The following is a 10444-nucleotide window of genomic DNA, read 5'->3' as shown; positions in this document are numbered from 1 at the left end:
CACACACACACACACACACACACACACACACACACACACACACACACACACGCGCGCGCGCGCATACGTACTCATACACATCCACACATGTTCATGAACACCAACTTATTTTCAAATTATAATATTCTTTCTTTAAAAAACAACAACCCAACAAACAGCGCTAATATCCTTAACAGCGACGATAAAACAAGTCGACCAAAGGAATGAAGGGTTTACTTAACCGATAAACCGAATGTTTACACATGTCCAAACCAACATAGATCTAGGAATGTTTGAATAAAGTGACTATCATGACGGGGGCGGGGTGGGGTGGGGGTGGGGGGGATTACCCAGCCTTTGTATTCAGCGCTAATTTAAAACAGACTTGATTGTTTTTACCTTTAAACACAATTCCGGGAATTGGGTTAAGCTGACAACTACATGTACTAAGTCAATAACACCAATGGAATTAGGAGTCTAATCTCGCCCCAGAGCATGAACACTCCCTGGGTTCAGACAAGACTGTAGGCTACAGTTCGCTACCTTGGAATCAATTACAAAGTTCTATCCCTGCATACAAAGACATTTTCCACTCGTCGCACAGTTGAGAATGTTTTGTTTTTTTGTATGTCGCTGTTTCAGAATTTAAAAGTTCTATCTGCTCAGTACCTAGTTTTGAGATATTTGACTTAAGCTACATGTATTTTGAGTTTCTCAAAACGTCTTGCTTTTTTGGAATGCAATTCTTTGAATATCTTAATAACAACTCCGAATAATCTTACGATTTTGGTAGAGTGGATAGAACATTTATGAGCTTAAAACGGCCAAAAATAAAATGTCAGATAGAACTTAATAGTACCAAAGATTTGATAGTACTGAGGTAGCGTGCTGTTTATGATCTGTATAAGAGGCCTCCTTTCTTAAAATACAAGTACGTTAAAATTGTCCTCCGATCATGGCGTCATGGCCTCCCATATTGGCCCCACACATAGTGGAGACACCCGATGTGCATCTGCGTCAAGTAAATTCCGCATGGAGAAATCAACTAGATCTAGATCTTTACCCGCGCAGGAACGTTCGGACCGTGGAAACAGACTAACAGATTATCTTTATTTTGCTAATTTCACCTAGAAGTTCCAAAATGAATTGTTTTACAATTATAATGTATATATTTAGAAGACTGCATGAGATCAAACAGACAGATAAAAGAACAAACAAACAATCAAACAAACAAAAACCAAATGAAAGACATGTCATCAAAGAACATGATACATACATGGCATGTAATGCTCTTAAGATTACTGATAGGAGATTAGGAGACTCATATACGGTACCTTGGTTACTCAAACTGAAACACAAAAAATGGACTGGAAGACAACTGTGTTGCAGGGCTAAGTAGAGGTAAAGAGAAATAAGGGAACATTTCCAACATCATATTTTCAAAACTTGAAACCCATCAGTGGTATATAGCTCCAAGAATTAATCCATCAATCAAAGCAGAGACCAGGGAAGTTGGATGTCTGTTGTGGTATGGAATGGGGCACCAACGGACGAGCACAGCCATGGTGACGGGGCGCTACCTTAGAATTACAAAGTTTTTTTCTGCTCAGATCCTAGTTTTGATAAATTTGACGTAAAAATGTTGAGTTTCACCTTTAAAGCTAATAACGACTCCAAAGAACCTCACAATTTTGATAGTGTAAACAGAACATTTGGTTTCTGACCTCATGATCTTATAATCTCCAAATGGCCAAAAATATCAGATAAAACGTTGTAATTCTAAAGTAGTGAGGTGACAGATTACAGGTGAAGAGAAATCCGTCTGCACAAAGGGACTTCCAGTTAGAAGCCAGAACAACATGAATTCTCATCGTGATTACTCAGTATAATTTTATTCTATGGGTTTATAGCCCTTTCAACCTGCATAAGCTCAATATACTTTGCTAGTCGAATTCTTTTGAATCAGTTGGAGAAAGCCAGATTTTCCTTTATGGTGTGGATAGGAGGGAGGGGCTACTATTTTGGTACAATGGGACAGTTTCTTCGCGCGACCTTGAAAAACAAACTTGTCAGATGTTAAAGGTCACGGCCGAATTTAGTTGAATGTCACAATTGTGCCTAGTAGCTTTTGCCCCACCCATGATAAAAGATCTGTCTGGCCTTGACTTGATCTAATATTAATGAATCCGATTGGCAGTGTGCACTGGGTATTAGAGATTTTGTGAATGCTGGAGGTGACAGAATTCAGAGGCAATCTCTGATAGGTACCCTCCCGGAGGTTGGACTGGACAGCCGTGACGCAAACGTTGAAAAGCGGGTGGCCGGCAGGTACTGTAGTGTGGTTTACTCCTTCTTTCAAACATCTACCGTCCTGATATCTCTTACTTGAATTCTGTGTTTGTTACTCTCTTACTCCTCTAATCTTCAGCGCTTATATAACCTTATTCTGTTGTAAGTGTGTAAAACTCTTATTCACGCTTTTTGCAAACAAAGGCACGAAGAGCTAGCTTAATTAAAGGGGGGGGGGGGGGGGCTGCACCCCCAAAGTCCCCATTCGGCTCAAAATTATGGAATTTGAGTTGTAGGCAATTTTAGCTTCCTCAGCATCTCCTACAACTATTTCATCTCACTAAAATCTCCAAAAACCTGATTACACCGGATATGTTTGTCACCACCATTTCCTCATAAAGTCAATATTTTATTTTTCTTTATCGGCCATTTTCTCAAAACGCAATTTTTCTCTATACTTTTTTGAATAACTCCACCACACCCGGGCAAAATTCAAAATTTCCTACCAACGAAAAAGTATTAGGTGTGTCCCGCGCGCTCATATGACCTTATGCAGTTGCGAGCGCCGTAAAACCCTATACTAAACAAACAAACAATAACTCCACCATTTTTCATCCAATCTTCATAAAATTTTCACAGAATGAAGAGAAGATGTAATACTATAATGTGTATGTTGAATTTTCGATACAAGGAATTGATTTTTGTTGGTGGTGTCTAGAGTGTGGATTTTCACGGAATTTTGGCAAATTTGAATAGATCTACTACCACAGGAAAAAATTCATTAAAAATGTTCTAATTCGTTTGGGGAAAAAATACAACAGACATGTTTTTAGATCTAATGTTTGTTAACACGTATCCAAGAAAAAACAAACGGCTGTTACTCACTCATTTCCTCCACAGGTGATAGCCCGGATCAGCCATGAAATCACCCATTGTCACTGGGTTTTCTTTGCCTACTCGTGGGCTATAGTTCTGGGGGCTTCGACTTGCATTCTTCATCGTAAGTTGGGTAACTGAATCTCTGTTGTGCGCAATTCTACCTCAAAGTCTGCAGCATTCTTGGACATGTTTGGGTACTACAATCAACCAAACAAGAAAAAAACATACAAACAGCCAAGAAAAACCCCCCTGCTACCTCGCATTTCCTCCACAAGTGAAAGCCTGGACCAACCATAAAATCATCCAAGGTCTCGGAACCTTTCTGCCAACTAGCTGGCTATAGTTCAGGGGCGTTCTGTATGCATTGGTCATCGTAAGTTGGATAGCTGTGCCCAACTCTGAACTCTGAAGCAGGCTTCAGCATTTCTAGGGAGCCTAAAGCAAACAAAAAAACAAACAAACAAACAAACAAACAAACAGACAAAATTGCTTTTACACATTCCCCGCTCTGAGTCTTATAACAGTTCGTCCGTCAAAGTCAGACATAATAATATGATGTTTTACTTCTGTTGGCGGGGGGAAACGTTTACAATCAAACTTCTCTGCCAGAGATGTACATGAGTGATATTTTGAAATTAAAACCTTGCTTAAATGTCACGAATCCAGCTTTACATTACACAGTCTTTGAAATCATCGTTGTTGATTCCAGCTTTACACAGTATTTGAAACCATCATTGCCGACAAGATGCGCATTTAACAAAAATGAGAATTGTCGTCATTTTCATAATCTTCATAATTCTTTACCCATTTAAGCATGATTGTCATATAGCCACCTTGTCTTTCAATTTTAATTATACGAATGGTTTAGCATTGTGCTTATACCCTTCAACGTAGTTTTATTGTCAGTTTTATTGTCAGTTTTATTGTCAGTTTTATTGTCAGTTTTATTGTCAGTTTTATTGTCAGTTTTGTTGTCAGTTTTGTTGTCAGTTTTATTGTTTTCCTAAACAGTGCCCAGGAAACAACCCTCGCAAAGAGAACAATCCCTATCGACTCCCGTTACCATAAACGTGAGTTTACTCATACATCTATAAAGGAGAGTTATAAACATACATTTCTCCAGTTCAAATTTGCCAAAAGAAAAACCATTATGCAACAGAAGCACAATCCTTCATATTTTATAGGTATCGCCTTTCTGTCTTAGTATCTCTGTCTCCATCTCTGTCTGTCTGTCTGTCTGTCTGTCTGTCTGTCTGTCTGTCTGTCTGTCTGTCTGTCTGTCTGTCTGTCTGTCTGTCTGTCTGTCTGTCTGTCTTTTTCTGTCCCTCGTTCTTTCTCCCATACACATAATATACATACAGTCACACATATAAACACACACACACACATACACACACACGCACACACACTAGAGAGAGAGAGAGAGAGAGAGAGAGAGAGAGAGAGAGAGAGAGAGAGAGAGAGAGAGAGAGAGAGAGAGAGAGAGAGAGAGAGAGAGAGGCAGAGACAGAGACAGAGACAGAGACAGTGTGTGTGTGTGTGTGTGTGTGTGTGTGTGTGTGTGTGTGTGTGTGTGTGTGTGTGTGTGTGTGTGTGTGTGTGTGTTTAACGGAGCGGGTTGTCCCAGCATGTGAGACATGTATGTCATTTCTTGTTGTGCGTATGCGTGAGTGCCCTAGCCTTTGTAGTGTCTACTGCCATTGTTAACGACCAAGACAAATAAGGGGCTCTCGTGGCCTAGAGGTTAAGGTGTTGGCCTCTCATTCAAAGGTCCCGGGTTCGAATCCGGGTAGTGACCCAAAAGTTTTCTTCTCTAAAATTGTCTCCTTTCATCTACTTTCCTGCTCTCTAGCAATGTTCTGTTGTCTGCTTTCATTTCCACTTTCTGCCCCCACCCCCTCACCTCCTTTGCCCCCTCCTCTGGGCTCCTGACTCTTTCTGCAGCCTTTCTACTGCTACTCCTTTGGCTCCTCCTTACTGCTGTCTTCCTGCCACACCCCTGATCTTCTGGTAGGAAAGATCTATACCTAGCCTTCTCGGACAAGGGCGAAAAATCTCGAAGGGCCCGTTTCCTAGTTGCGCACGTTAAAGATCCCTTGGTGGTCTAAAATCGATAAGAGTAGGCTTCGGCCGCCACCCGGGCAAAATTCAAAATGTCCTACCAACTGAAAATATTAGGTGTGTCCCCCGCGCTCATATGACCTTATGCAGTTGCGAGCGCCGTAAAACACTTTACAAAAACAAAACAAAAACAAGACAAATTAAAATGTCTCCCTTCGAGATGAATAAAGATCATCCTTGTCATTATCATTGTCATTGTCATCTTACTTTGTCCCACTTGTTATTGAAAAAAAGGGAGTTAGGGGTAGGGTTGGGTGATAATGAGAAGCTGGAGAAGTCGACATATAATTTTATGGTAAAAATAAATGGACTAAATATGATATTACGCTTGTAATTCAGTATTTCGGTGCAAAATGAATTCGTCAGCCCAGCTCATAAACAACAAAAAAAGCGCTGACCCATACGAGAACAGTGTGACATTTTCAAAACAAAACTGGCGCTTTCGGACTAGTTTGTACGGCTGTGAATGTTGGTGAATCATCGAAATCAGTGAAAGAAAAATAGAAGCAAAAGAATAATGTAGTTTCTTAGGAGATTGTTGAGACTTTCTTAGAAATAAAAACAAAAACAAACGAGAAAGAAGTTGAAGTAGCCCACATGGGTAGGTTCCTGATAAAAACAATGAAGAAGAGACAAATAAGGCTCTACGACACTTGCATAAACTAAAGGGCCTGGAACATCTGGCTCTGAGTGCTAGAATCGAAGGCAAACGAGTTAGGCGTAGACCCAGACCAACTGAATTACGAAAGCTTAAGCCCCATTAAGACGTATAGTTCGCTGATCGACAAACTGTAGGATATCGAGAGGATGGCCGGCATTCTGTCAACTTCACGTGGAAACTGAGCGTGAAACGAGAAATCCTGTCGATATCGAAGGTTTCTCCGTCCAACCACCAAATATCTGGCAAAACGCAAATATATATTTGCCGGCCGGCGAACTGAAGTCATGACGACGAGGGAGCGGCTTCTTCGATGTTGCCCCAGGCGGAGTTGAAAATATATTCAAAAAATTTCCTAAATATTCGTCAAATAAAAAAAAAAAAAAAAAAGATTTTCGTGATCAGCGACCCAAAATTAGTGGAATCTACGCGCGGAACGCAATTTAATCGCGAATTACCAAGTTAAATTCTTTTTTTGTGTTTTCTTTTGTTTTACCATTCGTCCCGCCCCTTCATTTTTTTAAAGTGAAGGCAAATAATGGGTCACGTGGTGTGACGTGTACCGCCGAGATGTTTTGGAGTCAGCTGAAGGCTACACTTCACACCATTGCTTCATCTAGACTAGACTATTCTAGACAGTAGATCTAGACAGTGCTGTTTATTTAATTTTGTTGTTGTCTACACGCTACCAGTTTTCTAGTTTTACTAGAATTACTACAATGTCCGTGTTGGAGTCAGCTGAAGGCTACACGTACCATTGTTTCACATAGACAGTGCTGTTTATTTATTTTTGTCTACACGCTACCAGTTTTACTATTGCACCGGTCTTCTAGCCTAGTTCTAGTACAATGTCCGTGTGGAATAACAAGGAAACGGGGCGCTTTTCGAAAGTTCCCACCTCGCTTATTTGTACCTAGAGATCAGGCGCGGTTCGTCCATAGAGCACGGTCGTGCAGTGCCGCCCAAAGTTTTTGAATGTTCTATTACGCAAAACACCCACAATAATACATGTATAATAAAAGAAACCAGAAACAAACACTAGCCAAATATTGTATCAAAACAAAGGTCCTCACTCTCGCCATAACTATCATTTCTGTGTCTATAGCGCCGTAAAACATCTACTATATGCCAAAGTCCACGCGCTTTAGCAAAACAGAAAAGGATATTCAACAGTGTAACCTGACCTATAAATCGCTCTTGAGGATAACCCAGGCGATGACGACACTCGTAGCGAGTTTGGCGGTACATTAATATTAATAAGCCGGCACATGTCAAATGTGCTCCTGCCGAATAGTGCCGAAACATAGCCCACTGTAGGCAGTCTAAAAATAAACACGATAGACCCTATGCTCTTCTTTACCAGTATTATGGGAGCCCCGCCCGAAGCAATCCAGGGGAGTGCTCAAGTGAATTGCGATTGGTTCATTGTTTGTCTTGCCACTATTTTAAGTGACTCTGTAGCCGTGAACCTGAGGGAGGTGAACGTGGCCGTCCTATGAGTTGTGCCTTTGAATGGTTTTGTAGTGGAGTAGTGAAAGTTATTACATGTACTTGAGTGTTCAGTTCCAATACAAGATGAACAAAATTGATGTTTAGCTAACAAACACATTTAGTACTAGAAATAAAAGCGACAAGTAAAAAGAATGAAAATAAAACCACGAGGCCCTCCCTCACCAACCCAAAGATCCTAAACTTATACGCCGTCTCATTTACTATGCCCTTGACTATCTTCAGCATGCAATAGCTTAATTATTATTGTGCACGCCCACTTTTTAGCCCCACGAGCCGCCCCTGCCTGCTAGAGATCTAGATCTAGATATAGATCAGAAGGTTATGTTTGATGCGCGGCGAGCGAGAGATATCCAACCTAACTGCAAAACATCAAATTATGGTACCTCCATATTTTTATTATATTTTTAGTTGCCCCCCCCCCCCCCCTGAAAGTCCCGTATATCTACTCTTGGGGTCAAAACCGGCGAATAGTAATTGGGGGGGGGGGGGGGCTACTGAAAAAGTAAAATGTTCTACAGTTCATCGAACATTATCGAAAGTTGCCAGTATTGTGGAAATAGAATATTTGTGTGTGTAGGTACTTCTTTTTAATAGCCATTCTTTAGCCCAGATGGTCCTTTTTCTAGATTTCTTTTTGGATTTGAGAACAAAATATACTGCCAAATCATCCAGGTAGCTTGCTTCAGCCATTTTTTTGTTGACGTTTTTGACTTAGATCTAGCTACAACAGTCCAAGGACGGATAAAAAACTGAACGTCTAAATGGAACTTTAGATAGATAGGGTATGAAGGGGAAAGGGTGTTGTAGCTTTTAGAAAAGAGTAACGGAGCAATGGAATGAATGGCACACTGTGATCGCCGATGTCTGTCGCTGATCTGTTCATGTTGTTGATGATGACCCCCATAAGGTATTTTTTACAGTACTTCTTTTTTTCTTTTTCTTTTTGAAGTTACTGAAGACGTTTCCGAGTCTCTCTCTCTCACCCACGGGCCAGTGAAGGTCGAGTCTGGGGGAGGCTTCTTAAAAAAAACCCAACGTGTATTAGAATCTGACTTCATCCGCTTAATCTTTACTATATAGATCTAGCTGTTCAGATTATTCAGAACATGAACGGTTCTGTAGACTAAAGGCTTCTCTTAACTTATCATATTCCATGCTGCCAGTAAACTGGTATCCCTTCCTCTTACATTAAGTTACATAGCTCTCATGCTGCATAAATTTGCCTTGAGTGAGAAAGCAAGTGAGAACCTCAATATTATGGTCTATTTACACGTGCTCATCATCAGCTTAGATTATTAGCTTTGACTTTTTACAGCTGATGGTGAGTAGGAGCTTTTCACACAGATATATTTGCTACCCAAAATACACGGCCCCCTTGAACTTCCTGGAAAGTTCAGGGAATGTTGATACAGTCGCACCTGATTCCTCGCCCACCTGTATAAGACCACTACCTGATTCCTTGCCCACCTGTATAAGAGCACCACCTGATTCCTTGCCCACTTGTATAAGACCACCACCTGATTCCTTGACCACCACTTGAATAAACGTCCTCTTCCCATTTCTACTTTTGCGGGTTTTTTTTCACATTATAATGATACCGTGTAAGGCAATTAGCTGTCTATGGCGGTCATTTTTCTCCTCGGTAGAGGATGGTCGTCTTAGACAATTCCGATTGTATTTACCTAACAATAGCTCGTCCGTCAATTTGTGACGATGACCAAAGCACCCGCACAGGAGAATATCTCTCCAGAGAAATAGAAAAATTTCAAGAATAAAGGTTTTGGGTGACTTGTGGCTTCTGCTGGGGTCTACGAAACCAATTCTGACAGAGAAGTTTGCCACATTTTGAACATTCAAAAGCTATTGTCGGCAACTATGTCACTACACAGGCATGTACACTCACTCACGCGCACACACTCACGCACACTCATACAAGCAGACAAAAACACCCACACACACACACTCACGCACACTTATACAAGCACACAAAACCACCCACACACACCCACGCGCCCACACTCGCGCACACTCATACAAGCACACAAAAACACACACGCGCACACACTCAGGCACACTCATACAAGCACACAAAAACACCCACACACACTCACGCGCACACCCTCACGCACACTCATACAAGCACACAAAAACACACACACACACACACTCACGCACACTCATACAAGCCCATAAAAACACCCGCACACACCCACGCGCACACACTCATGCACACTCATACAAGCACACACAAAAAAACAACAACACACACACACACACTCACGCACACTAATACAAACACACACACACGCACACTAATACAAACACACAAAAACACCCACACGCCCACCCACACAACCCCCACACACACCCCCACACACAAACTCACACGTGCAGGCACACACAAACAGATAGACGGATACAAATACGGAAATGCAACCACACACACGCACACACGTATTTGTTTTAGTAAGTGTTTTACGGCACTTGCAACACAATAAGGTCATATAAGCGCCGAAGATTAGAGGTGTTACAAGACAGTTACAAACACAAAAAAGAAGGAGGGGAGATACAGTCGATGGATGTTTGATCGGAAAGAAGAAGCAAACCACACCAGTGCACCCACCTACCACACACAGGCACACACGTAGGAAAGTCACCCATACAAGGCACCCCCCCCCTCCCCCACCCGAACTACTGGTACCATTAAACTATTCCAGTCTTTGGGGTGAACTGCCAAAACCGAGCTGCCTACTGAATGCTTTCTGGGAAACCTTATCTTGGCAAAACATTTCAAGGCAAGCTATTAAAAAACCCAACAACAACAACAATAAAAACAACAACAACAGCAACAACAACAACAATAGCAACAGCAACAGCAGCAGCAACAACAGCAACAACAGCAACAAGAGCAGTAACAACAATCAACAACAAAAAACCCACCCAAACCACATAATTCCATCCTACTGTCCAGTCAAAGTATAGTTTATTCCTTTCTGATTACCCCCC

Source organism: Aplysia californica, unplaced genomic scaffold, assembly GCF_000002075.1.
Source record: "Aplysia californica isolate F4 #8 unplaced genomic scaffold, AplCal3.0 scaffold00144, whole genome shotgun sequence".
NCBI classification, from domain to species: Eukaryota; Metazoa; Mollusca; class Gastropoda; order Aplysiida; family Aplysiidae; genus Aplysia; species Aplysia californica.
The sequence above is the reverse complement of the archived record's forward strand: the minus strand, read 5'-3'. Positions refer to the sequence as shown.